The sequence below is a fragment of the Peromyscus maniculatus genome, chromosome 11 (genome assembly GCF_049852395.1).
Source record: "Peromyscus maniculatus bairdii isolate BWxNUB_F1_BW_parent chromosome 11, HU_Pman_BW_mat_3.1, whole genome shotgun sequence".
NCBI classification, from domain to species: domain Eukaryota; kingdom Metazoa; phylum Chordata; class Mammalia; order Rodentia; family Cricetidae; genus Peromyscus; species Peromyscus maniculatus.
In genome coordinates, this window is record NC_134862.1 from 57,466,485 (window position 1) to 57,489,480 (window position 22,996).

The window sequence follows — 22,996 nt, forward strand, 5'->3', positions numbered from 1 at the left end:
TTGCAAGACTTTTGAAAAAACATGGGAAATAATTTATGGCATTCTTCATATATTCTCTGGCATATAGAGCATGATAAAAAATAAACAATACTTTCTATTATTTTATGAACAATTATATATGAAAAGTGATTTTCAGTAGTTAAAGATAAGCCATAAATATAAAACATACTATAATATAGAGAAGAAGTTTCTAGTTTTCTAAATTCTTACCCCATCAAAAACAGTGTTTTCTATCAGAACACATATGTATATTCCTCTTATTATGGGAAAATAAAAGACACATTGCATTGTAATAAACTGATATTTTTATAATGTTGAGGAAGATCTTCTTGGTTCAAAATATGCAGTCATATTTTGAAATACACTTTTTGAAATACACTTTTCTTACTGTTAAAAATTTTAATAGAATAAAGTAATTATAAAACTGAATATATTCAAAAGTATGGTATGATAATGTACAACTTATGTTTAATATTTAATTGTAAAGTGCAGATAAACTTTAGCAAGTATAGACTATGAAACAAAACAGTTCCATTCATAAAAAATTCATAACATAAGGATTATATGTGTATCATAATCTAAGCCATTTTCTTTATGATATTTTATTTGAAGTTTAAACTAATAGTATAATAGATGGTTACCTAAAATATCAACTTCATTATTTTTTCTTGTTTTTATTTAAATTATTTTACATTTAATTGCATATGTGTGTACATATACACAATGGAGTACTACTCAACAGTAAAAAAAAGTGACATCATGAAATTTGCAGGCAAATGGATGGATCTGGAAAATATCATCCTGAGTGAGGTAACCCAGACTCAGAATGACAAACATGGTATGTACTCACTCATAAGTGGATACTAGATGTAAAGCAAAGGATAACCAGACTGCAACCCTCAGCTCCAGAGAAGCTAGCTGACAAGGAGAACCCTAAGAGGGATGCATGGATTGCCCTAGGAAGGAGAAATTAGGGTGGTATTCTATTTGTACTGAAATGTAATTTTAATTGTATGTTAATAAATAAAGTTGCCCGGGGGTCAGAGCTATTAGAGCCATAGCAAGAGCCGTGGCGGTGGTGGCACATGCCTTTAATCCCAGCACTTGGTAGGCTGTGTGTTCAGGGATACAGCCAGCATTGGAGACATACGCCTTTAAGACCTAGAGGGCTGTACTTACAGGCAGTGACAAGGCAGTCATGTGGTTGGGTTTACAACCAATGAGAAGGCAGAACAGAAAGACTATTTAAAGGCATACACACAGGAAGTAGGTCTCTTTCGGAGAGCTAGGAGCACAGCAGGAAGGGTAAGGTTTTAGCTCTGAGCTCTGACCACTTGGCTTTCTCTTTTACATTGGTTCTGTGTTTCTTGTTTAATAAGATGGTTGGTTACATCTACAGGAAATAGATGAGATCTCCATGAGCAAACTGGGGATGAGTCGGGGACAATAGGGGATGAGAACATAAGGAAATGGAATGGTGTAGCTGAAACAAGGATGGGGTAAAAGAACAATGAAGAAGATATCATGATAGAGGGATACATCATGGGCCTAGGGAGAAACCTGGTGCATGGAAAGTTCCCAGGAATCCACAAGGATGATCCCAGCTTAGACTACTAGCAATAGTGGAGACGCTGCTTGAACTGGCTTACCCTAGTAATCAGATCTGTGAATATCCTGCCATCACAGAGCCTTTCTCCAGTAACTGATGGAAGCAGATGCAGAGATCCACAGCCAAACACCAGGCTGAGCTTCAGGAGTCAAGCCAAAGAGAGAGAAGAGGGATTCTATGAACAAGAGGCATCAAAATCATGATGTGGAAACTTATAGAGACAACTAAAACAAATGAGTGGAAACTTGTGACATTTAGACCAATACCTGTGGAGCCTCCAAAGGACTGGACTAGAACCTCTGCATAAGCAAGACAGTTGTGTAGCTTGATCTGCTTAAGGGGTGCCCTGGCAGTAGGTTCAGGATCTATCCCTGGTACATAAGCTGCCTTTTTGAAGTCCACTACCTATGGTGGGATGCCTAGCACAGCCTTGAGGCATTGGGAGGGGCTTGCACCTGCCTCTACTGAATGTACCAGGCTCTGCTGACTCCTCTTACCTTCTTCTTCTCCTTATCTTCTTCTAGGAGGGAATGGGGAGTCGGTTGGGGGGAAGGCAGAAGGGGTGGGAAGTGGGAAGAGAGGAATCTGTGATTGGTATTGAAAATGAATTTAAAAATTCTTAATTAAAAAAAAAAAGAGTAGGTGTATATTTGTTCGTGTGTTGGTACGTGTTATACTGCCTGTGTCCATGGAGGCCAGAAGAGGTCAATAGATATCCTAGACCTTGAGTTATAATGTTTGTGAACTACCTGATGTGACTGTGAGGGACATAATTGCAGTTCTATGAAAGAACAGTAGATGCTGGTAATCATCTCTCCAGGAACCACTTATTTCTTTAATTTTTCCCCATAATTTTCCCCTATATCATTTTGTATATCATTTATTGAAATGAATATTTCAATTTTATCCTTTAATTTGTCTATGTACTAAGAGATTTTGATGTACTAAATAATTTTAAATGATTCACTGATTCATACATAGTTTGCAATGCTTACTCTGTGAGTACTTAATATCAGCTATGGTGAAAGATACCTACTTTTGTAATTAGATGTTCAGAAATTTCTGATTCAGATGGCAGTTGGCTTTCAGGTGCCAGGATCTCTCTTCATTTGTTTAAAATGAATGGGTATTTGGCAATTTGTTTTTCAGTCTTATCAAGTTCCTAGAGTAATTCCAATGAACAATGCAAAACTGGTGTTTTGAATAAATTAACATCTAGCTGAAATAGAGTTGCCTGTGGCAAAACTATCAAGGCAATTATTATCTCCTAGAATTAGCCACCCTGTTTCTGAAAACCCACCATAGAAACCTTGGACACTAAGCTTTGGATTCTACCAGTACCAATCAACTAATTTTAAGTCTCAGACCTCTAATCACCGAGATCCCCTCTGTAACGTGGTGTTAGAAATGTTTTCGGAGAGTGGGATTGCAGATCTCTGCTGCTCATCAATGGAAGAACAGGACGAGCAGGCGATGGCAACAACCGCTGTGCAGAGTGGAGACTCCCACGGGTAAATGGCTGTAAGTAAGGGCAAAGAAAACACAACCCCGAGGCAATGCTGGCAGACAAAGTGGTTCTCAGCATAGGACATTGGCTCCAATGTTTGGGTCAATGCCAAAAAACCTGGAAACAATGTTCAGGGGGGAAAAAAGACGCACTTAATCAAAGTACAGCAGAGCCAGGAGATGAAGAACTGCCAGAAACGGGGAATTGGACTGGGAGCCGTGAGCATCGCCCTTCCCTTCTGTTGCAGCATTGAAAATAGAATCTGGAAACCATGCCAGATGATGGGAAGTAGAATTCAAGGTCAGGTCCCTCACACTTCCCATTAAGACATAAACTGTGGATCCTTCTAGGTTGAGGAAGAAGGAGAGAAAAACAGTAAAAGTTTTTCTGGAAAATAAGGAAAACTGAACAATGTCAGGACAACTTAGAAGATGCATGCTTAACTAGTTGTGAGTTCTACATGAATCAATAGGGATAGATAGGAGAAAATCAAAAGCAGGCCTGTTCCTGTACCATTCTGTCTATAGAATGATACAAATAAACAAGACAAAAATGTAAGCTATTTAATGAATCAGAAATGTAAATGTTAACAAATGAGATTTAACCCCACTAAGAGGCAAATGAATTAAAACAAGAAATGTTTTCCAGAAGACATTGAAACCTGTCTTGCGATTTGCTACTGTGTTTGACAAAAAGGCAAAAAATATTATAATTGAAAATATTTTTGAAACATTGTTCGCGTGCTGAAATGATTTAAAAATTCAAAACTCAAAAATCAAATAAAATTTAAACAATGAATGAGGTTGGTCCTCATATGGTTGTGACAAATAGAAGCCAAAAGATTATTATAATTAAAAAATAACATAAAATCACAAAAGTATTAGCTCTCATGTCATTGATTATAGAAATACATATAATGCATAACCACCTTTATATATGCATGTGTGCACACAAAAATCTATGATAGCTGCAAAATTTATGGAAGAAGCATTATTTGAATATCTGAAAATGTACTTCAAGGCAGTAACATAGCACTGAATCCTTTAATGTTATAGTTAAGTTTCACATGATCCTTTTATCTTTATTTTGTTTATTTTCAATGCTGAGGATTTGTCTCAGGGCAATGCACATGCTAAGCTTTTTTATTAACATGGACTTATAATCAGAGTTAAAGTAGTATGAAATATGCAAAAATACAGTTTACATATAAGATTTATTGGACTTAAAAAGCTCAAACATAGTCTAAAATTGTATTTAACAAAATAAAACAAGTTGTATCTAAGCAATCTAAGAAAGTACAATGAATTGCCATAGACAGAAGTTAATATAAGAGAACAAAATAGAACTGTCATAGAAAAGGCAAAAGATATTTTTAAACCTCAACTATAAAACAGACAATCTCAGTGAAACAAAAGTTATAGCTAAATTTCACCTGAACAAAATTTAATATGGAAAATACTAATGATGTTTCAAAGATGATTTGGTCGGTGTCTTAGTTACTGTTTTAGTGTTGGGAATAGGCACCATGACCAAGGCAAGTCTTAAAAAATATTTTATTGGGGGCTTGCTTACAGTTTCAACGGATTAAACGATTTTCATTATGACAGTAAGCATGTGATAGGCAGGCAGGCATAGGAAGGAGGGATTACATCCTGATCCACAGGCAGTGAATACACACACACACACACACACACACACACACACACACACACACACACACGAGACAGAGACAGAGACAAAGAATGAGAGAGACACACGGAACCTTACTTGGGCTTTTGAAACCTCAAAGCCCATCCCCAGTGACACACCTCCTCAAGCAAGGTCTCAACTTCTAATCTTTTCCAAACATTTCCAGTTATTGGGGACCAAAGACTTAAAGCTACGAGCCTATTGGGAGACAGTCTTATTCAAATCACACATTCTACTAACTGGCCCCATAGGCTTATAGCCGTAGAAAAGTGCAAAATATATTCAGCCCAACTTCAAAAATTCCCATTTTTCTGTTATCTTCCACAGTCTGAAGATATTTTAAAAGTCTTAAGTCTTTCTGAGATTCAAGGCAGTCTCATTACTGCAACACCATGTAAAACAAAAACAACAACAACAACAACAAAAAAACCAGATCACATAATTGCAACATATATCCCAGAATATGAATAACCATTCCAAAAGGGAGGGAAAAAGGCATCAGGAGGAAATACTGAACAAAAGTAAAGGCAAAATCCAAAAGGGCACACTCTAAATTCTGTTGTCTACATACCAGGATGTAAAGTTCTCAGATACTGCTCCAGTGCCAAGCCTGTCTGCTTCCCACTATGATAAACATAGACTAACCCTCTAAAACTGTAAGCAAGACCCCAATTAAATGCTTTTTTTTTTGTATAAAGAGTTGGCTTGGTCATGTTGTCTCTCACAACAATAGAGCAGTCACTAAAATGAAAATTTTTGACAGACCTGGTCATGCTGCTGTTTGGAGGAACACAGAAGATTTTTGCAACTTTGAAATAGAAAAAGTTATTGAATACTTTAAGTAGGAGCATGACAGTGGCGAGGGTGGGCTAGATTGCACAAACCAGTCTCAAGGTGTTTCCAAAAAGAAGAATATTAATAAGTGTCCTGCAAGCAATTCTTCTGACATTTTTGTCAAAGAAGGAGGCTGCTTGTAGCTTGATTTTTCCGCCTCGCCCACAGTCAGGACAAACCTCTGTCACCCGCCAGTCCCACAGCCGCTCAGACCCAACCAAGTAAACACAGACACTTATATTGCTTTCAAACTGCATGGCCGTGGCAGGCTTCCTGCTAACTGTCCTTATCTTGCTAACTGTGCTTTTATCTTAAATTGATCCATTTCCATACATCTATACCTTGCCATGTGGCTGGTGGCTTACTGGCATCTTCACATGCTGCTGGTCATGGCGGCGGCTGCAGTGTCTCTGGTCATGGCGGCAGCTGCAGCCTCTCTGGTCATTGCGGCGGCTGCAGCGTCTCCTTCTGCCTTTCTGTCCTTTTATATCTCCTCTCTGTTAGTCCCGCTTATCTTTCCTGCCTAGCCACGGCCGACCAGGTTTTATTTATTAACCAATCAGAGCAACTTGACATACAGACCATCCCCCAGCACAGCCAAGTGCAGACCATCTCAAACACCTGCACTCAGGCCCATGGTCCTAATCATCCTCTATACGGACCTGCTGGGTAACGCCACAAAGAACCTGAGAATGGGCTCCCACAGGACCTACAGAACATCCCACAGCAGCTGCTTTTTGTTCTTGTCCTAAAAATATGCCCAAAGCTAAATTGAAAAGTTTGCCTAGCATTGATTTCCTGTTTTCTGCACTGTATGCTGCCTTTATATTTGGTGGATGGCATCTGATGAACGAGCTAGCCAAGTTTGAACTGTGGAAGCTGTTAGTGCTCTGGTCACCGACTCTTGCAGTCTTCAGTATATACAGTGCTCTTCAAACTGGTGCTTACATGGTATACATGTTGATGACCAAAGGCCTGAGAGGTCAGTTTGTGTCCAGAGTTTTTACAATGGACCTGTCAGCAAATTCTGGGCTTATGTATTTGTGCTCAGCAAAGCACCTGAACTAGGAGATATGATATTCATCATCCCACAGAAACAGAAGCTCATCTTCCTATACTGGTACCACCATATCACTCTGCTGCTTTGGAATAATGCTTTGTACACTGGTTTAATAAAACACTGACTGCCCAGTAGCCAGGCAGGAAGTATAAGGGAGATAAGAAAACAAGGAAATTTTGGGAAGAGGAAGGCTGAGTCAGTAGATACCAGCCTGTCTTCCAGGGACCAGCATGTAATGGCACACAGGTAAAGCCTCAGAAAATGTGGTGATATATAGATTAACAGAAATGGGCTGGGTTTAAATGTAAGAGCTAGTCAATAGTTAGCCTGAACTAATGGCCAAGTAGTTTTAATTAATATAAGCCTCTGTGTATTTACTTGGGTCTGAGTGGCTGCAGACAGGACAGGACAAAGGAAAACCTCCACCTACAAATGGTGCCCAACATGGGGCTTGAACCCACCACCCTGAGATTAAGAGTCTCATGCTCTACTGACTGAGCTAGCTATATATATTTCTTTTTTTCCTAAAACCTATTCTTTGAACTTGGATTAAGCCAGTTCAGATTGACTTTCTGAAAAGTGAAAAACAAAACAAACAAACAGAAAGTCCTCAAACTATTTCTAAGTGTCATCTTACACCTGATTTTGAGCACTTTTCTTTATTTGTAACTGATTCAACCAGGCAGAAATAACTTCTCAAATTAAAAATTACTCTTGACTACTTCAAATGAATAGAAACATATAAAGTTACATTGAATGTCACAATTGAATCAAAGTGTAGCAGTCTGGGAGAGCCCAAACTTTGTAAAAGCTAATAATGAGGCAGTTAATATCTAGTTGGCAAAGAAAGGAATGCCTTTTAGAGTAACTTAGGAATGGTGGAAACTGTCAGACATATGATGACATTCTTCTGATTCCAATGGGACCTACTGCCATTAATTTATTATTAGAGATTTTGTCATCTCTCTGTTTGAAATTCAGGTCTGGGCTATCAGATGTCTTCTTTACCTGTATTATTAACAAGTAATACATTCTACTCTAAGACCAGCTTTTGGTTTAAAAGTCACAAGTCTGTTTCACAACTCCAAGCAATGCTATGCTTGTGCTCACAACCCAGACACGTTTTCCTGCTAAGCAAGCAGAACCATAAAATCAGCATTATTGGTGGGCCAAGAAAATCTGCCCCTCAAATAAAAAGTAGTTTGCATTATGAGGAATGTTCTTTAGCATGGACTATGTTAGTTTTAATCTTTGAAATTAAGCTATAATTACATTATTTCCATTTTCTCTGCTCCTTCTGGCTTCTTCCATGCACACCTGCCCTGCTCTATCTCAAATTTATATTCTCTGCTTCCTTAATTGTTGCATAGATACCGTGTTTGAGCACGTGTCATTTCTTGTTCAGGTTAGACAGCTCAGAAACGTATAAAGCCCTGTAGCTTGAGTACAAGTAATATGTTCTCACAATTGACAGGTGATAAAACATCAGTATTACTATGCTTTTATTATATTGTGTCAGATCCCCACCCAGAAAACTCAGGAAGAAAATCAGATTGTCAGAAGTGACAGCAGGGAGAGGCAACTCAGGTTGCCAGGCCACTGGGGGTGACATTAGTCATGTCCCAGCAGGTGCCAGCTGGTTTAGCAGTCAGGGGCTGCCAGGCCACATAAGGATCATATCTTTGTGAGTGCCAGCAGATGAAGCTCCCAGGTCATTAGGAAGGAATTCTGTCACTGATGGCAAAGGCCAGAAAAGGACCTTAAATTGTGAAATCCTTTTTAAGAGGTCTAAGATGAACTTATTTTTTAAGGATCAATGTATTAGGTTTTATTATTATTTTTCCTCCTTTTAATATAAATTGTCCTCTAATACGTCAAGTTGTCTATTTTATGAGCAATGTTTTGGTAGGTACCCACAATCGTAATGTGATTTCCCCGAGTGTTTTTTTTAAATTTTTTATCTGTTTTACATACTCACCACAGTTTCCCCTCCCTCCTCCTGTTCCCTCCCCCACCTCCCTTCTATCCTGCCCCCATGGATGTCTTATCTGTCTCCATTCAGAAAGGGTCAGGCCTCCCATGAGAGACAACAAAGCATGGCACATCGAATTGAGGCAGGACCTAGCTCTACCCCTGCAACAAGTTTTGGGAGGAAACCCACCATGGGAATTGTGTTCCCAAAAGCCAGCTCAAGCACCAGGGAAATGTCCTGATCCCACTAGTACAAGGCCCACAAACAGACCAAGCTACACAATTATCACAGACATGCAAAGGGCCTATGTTGGTCCCATGTGGGTTCTCTAACTGTCCATACAAGGTTGGTGAACTCATAGGAGCTCTGTGGGGTCTCCTGTCCTAACTTTGACCCCCCTGGCTCTTACAATCCTTCCTCTCTTTCTTCAACAGGACTTCTGGAACTAGGCCCAGTGCTTGGCTGTGAATCTCTGCATCTGCTTCCATCAGTTACTGGACGAATGCTCTCTGATGCCAATTATGATAAATCATCAATCAGATTAGAGAAAAAGGCTACCTAGATGCCTCTCAAGCAGAGATTGGATTAAAAAAAAATGTGTTATATTTACACAATGGAGTATTTCTCAGCAGTAAAAAACAAAGACATGATGAAATTTGCAGGCTAATGGATAGAACTAGAAAATATCATCCTGAGTGAGGTAACCCAGACCCTGAAAGACAAACATGGTATATATTCATTCATAAGTGGATATTAGATAAGTTGATAAATCAAAGAATAACCAGGCTACACTCCAAAGCCCCAGAAAAGCTAGGTAACAAGGAGGACCCAAAGAGAGATGTTTGGATTTCCCCAGGAAGGGCAAATAGAAGAGATCTCCTGGTAAAACTGGAGGCGAGGGTAGGAGGGGTGGGAGGTAGAGGTAGGGGTGTGGAGGGTGGTGTTGTGGTGGTGGTATGGTAACATGGGGGATTAGGTTGGGCGGGTTGGGGGTAGGTGGACAGGAAGAATAATTAAAGAGAAATTTTGATGGGAAGGTGACATTTTAGAGTAAGGGTATGGGGGGGGGGTGGGAGGAAACTCCCAGTAATCCTCAAGAATGAATCCATCTGGGACTCCCAGAATCTTAGATGTGGATCTGGTTCCCAAATCCAACAAGTGGAGAAGGTGCCTGAATTAAGTTTAAATTTTATTAATTTCTAGTTTCTATTATAATAACCCTAATAGTATTAATAAAGTACCAGAAATAAGAGCATATATTCTAAGCACAGGATATGTGTAATTATGTCAAAAGATCCCAGGTACTAACAGAGATCTGGAAAAACAAAGTAAAAAAAAAATTAATACATGCAAAAGTTATGATAGGCCAGTAAAAATTAGTAAGCAAAACTTTATGCCTTTTAGAGTGAAAGGGTCATCTAAAGGCTCCAGAATCAACTGATATTCTCACCATTAAACTAACAAATTCGATTGGAGATAGAGCACTATAAACTATCAGATGCATAACTATAAAAAATACTAGAAATTACAAAAAATTAACTTCACAGCATAAGATGGGCAAATGCTGAGATCCATATCAAATGCACTCTGTTGTAATATATTGTGTACCCTAATAAACTTGCATGGGGATCAGAGAAACAGAACAAGCCACAACCAACCTTGCTGGGGGATGGTCTATATGTCAAATTGCTCTGATTGGTCAATAAATAAAACACTGATTGGCCAGTAGGCAGGACAAGGAGAGGAGAATTCTGGGAAATGGAAGGCTGAGTGGAGGAGACACTGCCAGCCACCACCATGACAAGCAGCATGTGAAGATGACAGTAAGCCACAAGCCATGTGGCAAGGTATAGATTTATAGAAATGGATTAATTTAAACTATAAGAACAGTTAGCAAGAAGCCTGCCACGGTCATATAGTTTGTAAGCAATATAAGTCTCTGTGTACTGGGTTGTGTCTGAGTGGCTGTGGGACTGGCAGGTGACAAAGACTTGTTCTGACTGTGGGCCAGGCAGGAAAACTCTAGTTATACAATCTCACCTCAACAGCTCCTCAGCTGATTCAATTTCCATGAATCCTCAGACTGAAAACCTCTGAGTCCTCACCCCAGAGTCTCAATCCAACAGCTGTTAGTTCCTGTCTCTTCATGCTTTATACACTATTCTCCACCCAGCCATGTCTCTTCCTGGGATTAAAGGCATATGTGCTTTCCAAGCAAAGGCATGAGATCTCAAGTGTTGGCATTAAAGGCTTGTGCCACCACTGTCTGACTGTGTTCCCAGTTTGGCCTTGAATTCACAGAGATCTAGATGGATCTCTGCCTCCCAAGTGATAGGATTAAGGGTGTGTGCCACCACTGCCTCACCTCAATGTCTAATCTAGTGGCCGGCTCTGCTTTCTGATGCCGAGACAAGTTTATTAGGGTACACAATATATCACCATACTCTGTAGATGCATCTTATTAAATAAGAAACACAGAACCAATGCAAAGAAGAAAGCCAAGAAATCAGAGCTAAGAGCCTTACCACCTGCTGCAGCTAGCCTCTTAAGCCAAGAGACCTCTCTGAAAAGAGAGCTACTTCCTGTCTGTTTGTATAGACTTTCTGCTCTGCCTTCTCATTGGTTGTAAACCCAAACACATGACTGCCTCATCACTGCCTGTATGTACAGCCCTCCAGGTCTTCTATGGTATTGAGATTAAAGGCATGTGTCTCCAATGTTGGCTGTATCCTTGAACACACAGAGATCTACCTAGCTCTGCCTACCAAGTGCTGGGATTAAAGGCGTTCATCACCACCTCTTGGTATGGCTCTAATTGCTCTGACCCCTGGGCAACTTTATTTATTAACATACAATTAAAATCACATTTCAGTACAAATAAAATACCACCATAATACTCTGTATGTAAAATGGTCATTTTCTCTTAATCTAATTACTCTTTAAAATTCCAGAGTAAATTCATTGCTAACTCAATTTTGTGACAAATTGGCTAATGGAAATAATAGATATGGTGTCTTATAAAATATTTATTAAGGAATTCCCGACTCCCATCTATACATTTACTTCTTTAGGTACCCATGCAAAATCCTCCCAAACCAAAAAGGAAATGGAATTCACTTCCTTCCTCAGCTTTCATGTTAAAATTCATGACAAACACTTAAAAAAGCAAGTGATACTATTAAACAACAAATGCTAAATAATATCATGACAGTATGTACACATAGGTGCATTTATATGTGTATATGTTTCTCTGTTACACAGATGAAATCTTGGCTTCATATATAACCTTGACTTGTTTTTTATAGCTAAATTTTTCTTCATAAAATAAATTTTGATCATAATTTTGCTTTTGCATCATGTTTTACTTTTGTTTGTTTGTTAGAAAGAGAGAAAAAGAGGGAGGGAGAAAGAGAGAGAACACAATTGGATGAGTATAGACCTTGAAATTTGATGGAAGACTTGGCATTCTGACTGGGATATCAAAAAAAAAAGGCATACTAAATGTTTTTAAGTTAGAAGATCCAATCAGTTGACAATCCACCTGGCCATATAAAAGAAGTTGCTCTTACAAGGAAATTTTCTGTTTTCAAAATATGGCTAATCAGAGCATCATAAAACCATGTCTTCCTTTTTTCTTTTCTTTTTTATTTCATCTTACATATTCCTCATATCTAGCAATAAAGACAACTCATAAAATAAATTATCAGTATTATTTTTGCTAATTTAATACTAATTTTACTTGAAATTTTATGTTTTTCTTCATCAACGTGTACTTAGAAATTTTAAGACATGGTAAGGTATCAGCATAAACTTGTCATTGATCAATTTTTAACAAATATTTTGTGCCCAGAAATAATTAAAATTAGACTAATGAAACATTAATTTTCAAGATCTGGTTCTGACTCTTTTAAATAGTATAAGAAAATTCACTAACCAGTGACATACAGCAGATATCTATGTGAAGCTTTGTCTGCATCATAATTCTTTATTCTGTACCTCTTTTGTACTTGTGATCATTTACTTTTTTACATAGTATTTCAGGCTATCATTATAAAATATGGCATTATGCTTAATCTAATCTCATCTCTTATATACCTATGTATGTTTAGTGAATTAATAAAATTAATTTTAATTTTGTCTTCTTTATGTTTCAATTTAGCACAGAAAATGTGTGCTTACATAATTAAGTCATACCCTGTAAAACACCTATCTAATTCATACTTGGATATGTGTCATCACTAAAAAAGTAATTTTGTCCAAAAGAGTCATCTTGTAATAGGTAATATGTTATTATAAGATTTTTCACTTATAGCCTATAGGCAGTGTGCTTTATCAATTTCATATTTGTTATATTTTTAATCATATTTGATTTGTAGCATGTTTTAATCAACATATCATATACATACTATAAATTCACCCTTTAAAAATCAAAACTAAGCATTTTTAGACTTAGCAACAGTCACCACTATTTAATTTGGGATTCCAAAAAGAAGTGCAGTACTTTGTATCTGTCACTGCATTTCTCTTTCTGCTACTGGAGTTTACCAACTCATCGCCACTCGAGGGTGTGAGAGATGACACTTCCAGAGCAGAGATTCAAAAACCGTTTCTGCAATACCATATGGGGAAAATAATTGACTGTGGGGATATTGAATATTTTACAAGAGAGAATTTAGTTTTCAGCAGTCAATAGTGGATTCAAAATTAAACATGTAATAAATCTGAAGTGTTTTTAGCAGAGCTACCAGGTGTTATGCCATGGGACTTGATTGAGGTCTTGGATCTAAACACACAGCCAGGACACTTTTCCATTTGTTCTGCACATTGATGCCATAACGTACAATGCCAACTGTGACTATCAATGCCACTAAGTTTGGGACTGTTATATTGTAAGACTTAGAATATTTTAATGTACACATGAAGTTTTCTGTGTTAAAGAAAAAGAATGCTTTAGTTATAAACATTCAAGTGTTAATACCAGCCAGCATTCCCCATCACAGAAATATCAAATCTATGCATCTTTGGATAAGATGGAGTCTGAGTGTTTGATTTTACAAATCATTTGAGTTGCTGATTTGAGTTTCAGAAATGTAACTCCTTCCATGAATTTGGGTTTGTGATTGTGGCAGAATTTCCAGTGATTTCTGAATTGGCCCTCTTATTTCTGCCACATTGAACTACATATTTATGTGTGGCAGTACTCTCAGCCTTGAGATGAAATAACAAATTAAAAATATTAATTATGTTGTGTATCCTCCAGTACCATATGCTTAGTCAACTTCTCATTCTTCATGTCAAAAATAAAATAAAACAAGCACATTCATTTTACTGATTTGAAGATATATTTTAATCTTCAATAATACAATTATATGTGTACACAATATTTTAAGATTTTCTTTTGTTTTTAGTTTTTTGAGACAGGGTTTCTCCATGTAGTTTTGGTGCCTGTCCTGGGTCTCTCTCTATAGACCAGGCTGGCCTTGAACTCAAGAGGTCTGCCTGGCTCTGCCTCTCCAGTGCTGGGATTAAAGACATGCACCACTGCTTCCCAGCGGTGATAATTCCCAGCTTAAGATAATTTTTTTTATGATTTTTACCATCAAAGCATGATATAAAATTTTTCAGGTGCAAGTGGAAAAGTATAGGAAACCTCTATAAAGAATCGAAGAGAAGCCAGAAGAAAGTGAACATAGGCTCCTAACAACATGTATATACCTAGATAAAAATGTCTATGTTGGGAGACAGAAGTGAACCAAGTGCTGTAAGTCTTTGTCTTTTGAGACACTTTACAAGGTAGGCAAAGAAAGTATTCTGCTTGGATGACATGCTCCTTTGGTTGGAAACCTGTACTACATCACCGAAGAACAGAGGAGGAATAAATTCTGACATCTTACCGCTGTTAAATTCTGTGGTAAGTAAAAGCCATTCTCCAAGATTTGAGCACTAGAGTATGTTCTTCAGATAGAAGGAAAATTAAAGGACATTTATTTGGTTTCAGTTTACCCTTCATCTCTGAATCATCAATGAGCTCACCTGTCTGTTCTGATCACCATTAGCCTCATACTACCTTTCCCAAGATATCCCTGATTCATTTCTGAGAAGTAGTGGCAAGAGTATAAAGTTGGTTTTTTGAAAGTTCAGTGTTTGATGATTTTATCAGCCTCTTCAAGAATCTATCATGTCTTCTAATTTTCTGAGTTCTTGTCTACTTCAACATTTCCTACAGTCTCTGACAAGGATTATTCTATTTTGATCTCTAGTAGTATTTATGGTCTAACATTTCCTATATATTGAGTCAAAATCTAATAATGTGATAATTTTGAAGTTTATAATTGATAAGTTAATACTTCATTCCTTTTAGTGGTTGATTGTGGTGATATTTTATTTGTGCTCTAACAAATAAAACTTATCTGGAGATCAGAGAACAGAGTCAGCCACTAGATTAGACATTGAGGCCAGACAGTAGTGACACACACCCTTAATCCTATCACTCGGGAGCCAGAGATCAGTCTGGATCTCTGTAAGTTTAAGACCACACTGGAAAAAGCCAGGGAGTGGTGGCACACAACTTTAGTCCCAGGATATGAGATCTCATGTCTTTGCTTGGGAAGGATACACTCCTGTAATCCAAGGAAGTGATGACAGGAAGCAGAAAAGTATATAAGGCATGAGAATTAGGAACTATAAGCCTTTTTAGCAGCAGTTCAGCTAAGACTGTTTTGGGTGAGGACTCAGAGGCTTTCAGTCTGAGGAAACAGGATCAGCTTAAGAGTTGTTGAGGTGAGGTTGGCTGTGGCTTTTTCTGTTTCTCTGATGATTCAGCTTTCACCCCAGTATCTGGCTCTGTTTTTTTTTTTTTCTTAATAAAACAATTTAAGATTCATGTTATAGTTCATTAATAACAAATTATATTTATATGTAAATTCTATCAACATATCAGGTAGAAAATACAGATTCTTTCAACTTTGAGGATCTAAAAGTAATTATACTATGCCTATTTCCTATGGGTATAGTTTTAATTTTCTGTGTTTCTAGCTAGCAGGGAAACTGCATCATCATATTTTGGCTGATAATTTTTCAGAATTATGACTATATCTCAGTTAGGTTCAAGTAATTAATCTATTATTTTAAAATATTTTACTGAACATTTTGGTGGAAAGGAAAACACAGATTAAAAAAAAAAAAAACTAAGGCAAACAGAGCTCTGGTATGTAAACTGTTGCCTGGCTCTGTTTCCCTTTACTACCTAAACTGGTTTCTGGTAGAACCTGTTTATTAAGCTCTTATCATCTACGTTTTCATAAGGAGCTTGTTTGGTTAGTATGTTATCTTTTCCCTTCGTGTGTCATAAATGTGCTCCTCACAGCAGCCTTGTGAGAGATGATGGGCTACTTATGAGTTTAGAGAAGGAGATTGGGTCTTTAGGAGTGATACTGTTATTAGAGTGGATTAATGCATTTCTCCTAGTATGGTCAGGTCATTCCCATAAGAATGAGTTATTCCAGCCGGGCGGTGGTGGCGCTCGCCTTTAATCCCAGCACTCGGGAGGCAGAGCCAGGCAGATATCTGTGAGTTCGAGGCCAGCCTGGACTACCAAGTGAGTCCCAGGAAAGGCGCAAAGCTACACAGAGAAACCCTGTCTCGGAAAAACCAAAAAAAAAAAAAAAAAAAAAAAAAAAGAATGCGTTATTGCAAAAGAGCAGGTCTCATCCTTCAGCCTACCACAGCTTTCTTACCAAAGTGAGATCCCTTTGAAGGTAGAAATGGACATCTCATCTATTAGGTCTTTCTTTTAAGCTTTGGTTAAATTATTCTTTGTCAACTGCAATTCATCACTTCAGTTAGCATACAGCTGCAATGGTCAACATTTCTGTGTTTGGCTCCATTGATAAGACTATTTACATTCAGGAAGCTCTGAGTCTTTTAAAATTAAGGCAGCTTTCCAAATAGAGTCTTCCAGGCAAACACCAAAGCTATAAAATAAGGAAAATCCTTGAGGACATAGGCTGAGAAGGAACCTTCTTCCAGTATGCACACCCCTTTTCCCCACTGACAAGCTGATGGATGTGTGCCAAGAATTCAAATGTCTTGTTTACAAGGAAATCACAGTTAGAAGGGGAGGTTTGGATACAGGACAAACTTAAACACTAGGAAATACACCAGTGATTTTAGCATTCAATTTTTTCTTGAATGAATATGTTTAATTCAGCTGAAAGAGGTGGATAGTTAAGAATTCTGAAAAGTCAATTTTGATTTTTGGTTTTTGTTAGTTGAAGGTTTTACTGTCGTATCTTTGTGAAGGAAAGATTTCTCAGAGCTTTTTACTCTGGCCTGCTGGTGATATCAGGCTATGTGTTTGGGCAGTACCAAAATATATCCTTATGACTCTGCTTAATTGTTTTTATATGCAGCTGTGTCTGGCATTATCATTTTTTTCAGTACCTATTATATTGCCCAGATTTTATTTTACATGTAAGATTGCATATTTAACTTACCTAAGATTTACTTACCACTTACTATGCACTTTTTCTTTTAAATATTTATACTTATATATATTTTTTCTTTTAAATATTAGTATTTTTATTATTCTTAGGAAAGAGAAATTATTTGACTCATAACACATATTGTATTTTCCTTTAAAATAATTAATTAAATCCAATATTTTCAAGATACACAATATTTAACCGCAATTGCTATTTATTGCAAATTTTAGAATTTTGTTTCATCTTTGGTGAGGATTATTTGAAGGTATTTTGACTAACTTTAGCATTTAGTATTATACAGTATTGGGAACTTGTGTACTCGGCTGAAAGCCTAAAGTTGTAGTTTCTAAAAATAAGCAGAAACCCGTGTAGAGCAACTATAGAGGAAAAGAAATCACATTAGTGGCAGGTCAATACTGTGCTGATCTGGATGTACTCTTTTCCTTACTATCAGCCACATTTCCTATTCTTATTTTCTCTCCTCTTATTTTTTTTCCATTTTATTTGACAATTTTTAGTATAATATGAATTTTCAGATCTTAATATACTAATCACATTAAATGGCTATTTTCTGTTTTATTTTTTATAATCTATGCAGTCAATATATTTTGACCAACGTTTTTAAAATTTGTGTGACTAATTAGTTGATTTCCTTTCTTTCCCCACTGGGTACTTTTAAAACCTGTTAAAATAATGTGATATGTATCAATTTTAGTATCTCAATTTTTGTAGGCACATAACAATAAATAAGGGGAACCAGGATAAAGAAATGTCAAATAAAGAATGCCTTTAGGCCGGGCGGTGGTGGTGCACGCCTTTAATCCCAGCACTCGGGAGGCAGAGCCAGGTGGATCTCCGTGAGTTTGAGGCCAGCCTGGGCTACCAAGTGAGTTCCAGGAAAGGCACAAAGCTACACAGAGAAACCCTGTCTCAAAAAACCAAAAAAAAAAAAAATGCCTTTCTTCTCTGCTATTGTTAATTTTCTCAAGAAGTCTAATAGTTCTTGATTGTTATTTTACAGGGCCAGTGTTTTTGTTCTCAATCAGGTCCCTTTTCCATACTGTTTTACCTGAAGAATTGTTTTGCTGTTTAGATTGATTCAAGATTGTCCTTCCTCTTTTAGCTTAGATTGCAATCATGACATTATTATTATTAATAATTATTGTGATCATTATTGTTCTGTTTAAAATGACAACTGTGAGGGGTAAAGAGCTAGAGTTTGGTTCCTTGCACTCTGTCAAGACACTCACAACCACTTGTAACTACAAATCCAAATTACCTGATGCCCTCTTCTGGCCTCCAGGGGAATGCACTTGATACACAAATGGACACACAGACACACAGACACACACACACACACACACACACACACACACACACACACACACACACATATACACACAGACACCTTACAAACAATGGAACATAATCTCTTTTATTTCAAGATGACAACTGTTTATAGAAATTATGGATTTTATTTCTTTGTAAGACCCTATGATGGTCCAAAGTCGTCTCATCAAATTTCAGCACACTTGATTCAGTGGTCCAAATCTATAAGACTGAACAAAAGACAGACTCCAAGTGCCTGGAGCAATCATGTCACCATGAAAATCAGGGGTAGAACTCAGCACATATTATCTTTCACTTTGCTCAGAACAGAAATTAAGTTACATATATATCAGGTCTTCCTGTGGACCAGGCAGCTTTGAGCTGAAGCTATAAGTTTAGTTCCTCTCTCTCTCTCTCTGCTTTTCTCTCTCCTTTCCCATTTTAGTTCTAATTCATTCATTTTTTGGTAAACTGTGATAAAATTATTTAACTCATTATATGGGCAATCAGTAGATTAAGATAGTTAATAATACAGTAATAAAGAATCTGAAACTATTGATAATATTTTATATAAAGAAAAAACAGGGAATTTAAAAAGTAACCTTAATTACTGTGCCACAAGATTTAGATACAATTTCCAATACTACAAAATAAATAGCTCTAAATTTATTCCAGGATTTAAATTCATCAAACTCAAGTTTTATCTTCATGAACTAATGTAGCTGCAAGGCAAAATTTAAAACAAAAATTGTATTGCTGCTCTCAAGTACTTAAGCAAACGTCATAGATTACATAGTAAATATTATTTCCTGATATGTATACCATACTTGAATTTACTCTGACATTTCAAGGAACATGTTGTAGAAAATTATAATGCAAATTTAGCTTAAATGGACTACTGTCATTATTCACTCAATTAAACTGTATTAGTATATATACGTATATATACATATACATATATACATATACATACACATACACACACACACACACACACACACACACACACACACACACATATATATATATATATATATATATATATATATATATCCTTCACACACACCCTAATCTCAAATTATTGAGTACTTTTCCTGTGTTTCTGAAAATAATTCAGGACATACATATCCCTTCTTTAATCTAAGCATGAATACAGATTATTGGCAAGTTAGTTTTGCTTGTTAGTTGTTAATGAGCAAGTGCACTCAAACCAAAGTCCCACAAAGAAAGGATGCTTTTTGTAGTAAGTGCCTCTGCTGCCTCTCAGTCAACCCACAGCTCCGACTAACTACCTCACTGGGATGTCTCTTGAGGAATCTCTTCTCTTTAGTTTGGAACAAAGCTATTTCAGTGACATTCATTGCAATCTCAGATTCAATGTCAAGTTTCAATTAAATACCTTGCCTCGGGGACTGTCATATGACTCAATTCTACCATAGGTAATTTTAAAGATGTTACATGGGGGACTACGAAGAAAATTTTTCACTTTTCTCACATTTCAGCCACAATATGTTCTCTTCCCTCTGGGCTGTAAAGTTTTAGATAATAATAACTCTAGCTGCCAATTAGGTTTTATGAAAGAAATATGAATTTTGGACAACAGAGAAAAATAAATATGAATCTATAGTTTATGCAACATTGCTAGCAAGATCAATACTTGAATTACTTAACTTTGATTTCTTGTGTGTTGAAACTAAATTAATTTCAAATACAACTCATTTTACATTTTTATGATCTTTAGATAGATATAATTTTATATTACATAACAAAAAATGCTTTTGATTTAGTAATTATAAAATCAATGATGTATGAATTTTACATATATAAATGTTTTTACAGGGGTGGTTAATTTCTGTAACCACAAAGATTTTAATTGTCTATCTTTGCCTTGCTTGACATACTTTAACATACTTTTAAATTTATGTATTAATTAGTAGTATCTAATTTCATTAAATATTTCCTGAATTGTATTTGTACTAGAATATATATTTATCCTGAGAAATTTGGTAATGAACAAGGATGAAAGCTCTGACTTCTTACTTTGTTTATTTGGGTGTGAGGATGAAAAGAAGCCAGCAGAAACCATGTAGACCATGGAAACATGTTTTCTATAAATGGAAAGAAACATCATAACCAACCCCATGCTTGGTACAATCAATACACAGTAAGATGAAAATTATAAAACGTGGAAAAGTACACTATGTTAATTAGTTTGACATGATAAGAAAAATAATATAGAGGTTGCTTAGAGGCATTATTTTCTAAGTAAGGAAAACTTTACTTTGGCTCATAGTCTGAGAACACAGGGTACCATGGCAAGGAAGCCATGACAGTAAGAGTGTGAGGTGGCTGTCACACTGCCTTGTCAGAACACCAAAAGGACATCAACACTAGGAGGAATTATTTACTTTTTTTTTAAATGTTTTTTGAGGCAGGATTTCTCTGTGTCGTTTTGGTGCCTGTCCTGGATCTCACTCTGTAGACGAGGATGGCCTCGAACTCATAGAGATTGCCTGGGTCTACCTCCCAAGTTCTGGGATTAAAGGCATATGCTACCACCACCTGTTTCATTTTTTACATTTTTAATCATTAAGATTATAAGAGTTTAATAATAGTTTAATGACACATGGAATGTCATATAGTAGTTATTTTAAAATATACAATATACATACTAATAATTTTACTCTAATACTTCAATATATATATATATACATATGTATATATATATATGTATATATATATATATAAAACTTTTCTTTTCATTTACTACAAGAAATGTATCAACATCTCAAGTTTTGGTTTTTGCATGCAATACACCCATGAAATCTATAATAAAATGCGTTTTTATCTGCAGAGAATCTGTTTTCTTCTGTACTACGGTTGATGTCACACTCCCATGAGCACAGTAGAGATATTTATGTGAGATAAATTGAGAATTTTCTCATTAGAACTCTATTTCACCAGATTAATTTCCACAACACCACTGACAAAACAGAAGTCTCATTAAAACCGTTAATACAAAATGTTAAATATAAAAGAAGACTCAGGCGACACACTGTCATCTGGCCGAGCCTGTTTGCCGTTCACCCGGCTTGGCAACGGTCAGTTGAACGCTGTGTAGTTATTCAAGGTGTTTTGAAACTCAGTGTGTCCCTTCCTGAAGCACCGAATGCACTTTTCCATTAAGTTATTTTCAGTCGTTCACGCGGCGTTCCAGAGACTAGATGTTAATTATCTGTTGCTACAACTTGGCTCATAGCAACTTTTGACAAGAATGAGAATATCATCCAAGTATGAGAAGCTAATTATCACAGTCAATATCCTGTGGGTAAATCAGAGGTAAACAAATGTCTGTGATGCCACAGTAAAATTGCAACCTCTTTCATTACAGTAAGTCAGTCTGCTAGTGCAGATATTTATTAATTAAAAATATCTCTATAAAATCTACCTGCGGAGCTTAAAAGGAAAGGGACATAATTTCCCTGTAAGTCCTTCACCAGAATGTAGAATGACCATGATTCTAACAGATAACTAGTCTTCACAAAGTGAAATCATATCTAATCACGTTAAACTATTTGTTTTGTCTTTTTCATTTATTTTTGGCAAAGGTATATAAAATTTAAACAGACGTCTTATCATAACAATTCTATAAATGTATTTAAAACTATGCATAATCACTGATAAAGTTTCTATTTTTATAATGTATGGGGATATGTTATATCAGTTTACATATTCTTCTAAACTATACTAGTCAAAAAATTATACCTTTTAGTTTTTAATGTTTAATAATTTAGATTATTAAACAGTAGCAATTAAATGAATACAAACTGTTAATGAAACTCTGGTCTCCACACTTACAGATATATGCTCACACATCCACATACACAGGTATATTTGTCCACACATACAACACTTACAAAAAATCTGTAGTGTGTAAAATCTCTAAAACATACAAAGTCATTCAAAGTGGTGTCATGCTGGAATAAGCACCAATGTACAAATCATGACATATGATGGCATAAGAAATTCTGAAGAGAAAAAATATCCCATAGTAGGATAGTATTTTTTTTCATTTTTTAAATTTATTTATTAAATTTAATTTTACATATTAGCCATGGATTCCCTTGTTCTCGCCCCTCCCACCCCCACTCCCCCGCCTTCCCCCCAGCCCACCTCCCATTCCCATCTCCTCCAGGGCAAAGACTCCTCCGAGGATTGAGTCCAACTTGGTAGATTCAGTCCAGGCAGGTTCAGTCCTCTCCTCCCAGGCTGAGCCAAGTGTCCCTGTATAAGCCCCAGGTTCCAAACTGCCAGTTCATGCACTGAGGACAGGACCCGGCCCCACTGTCTGGATGCCTCCCAAGCAGATCAAGCTAATCAACTGTCTTATTTATCAGGAGGGCCTGATCCAGTTAGGGGCTTCTCAGCTATTGGTTCATAGTTCATGTGTTTCCTTTCGTTTGTATATTTGTCCCTGTGCTTTTTCCAACCTTGATCTCAACAATTCTCACTC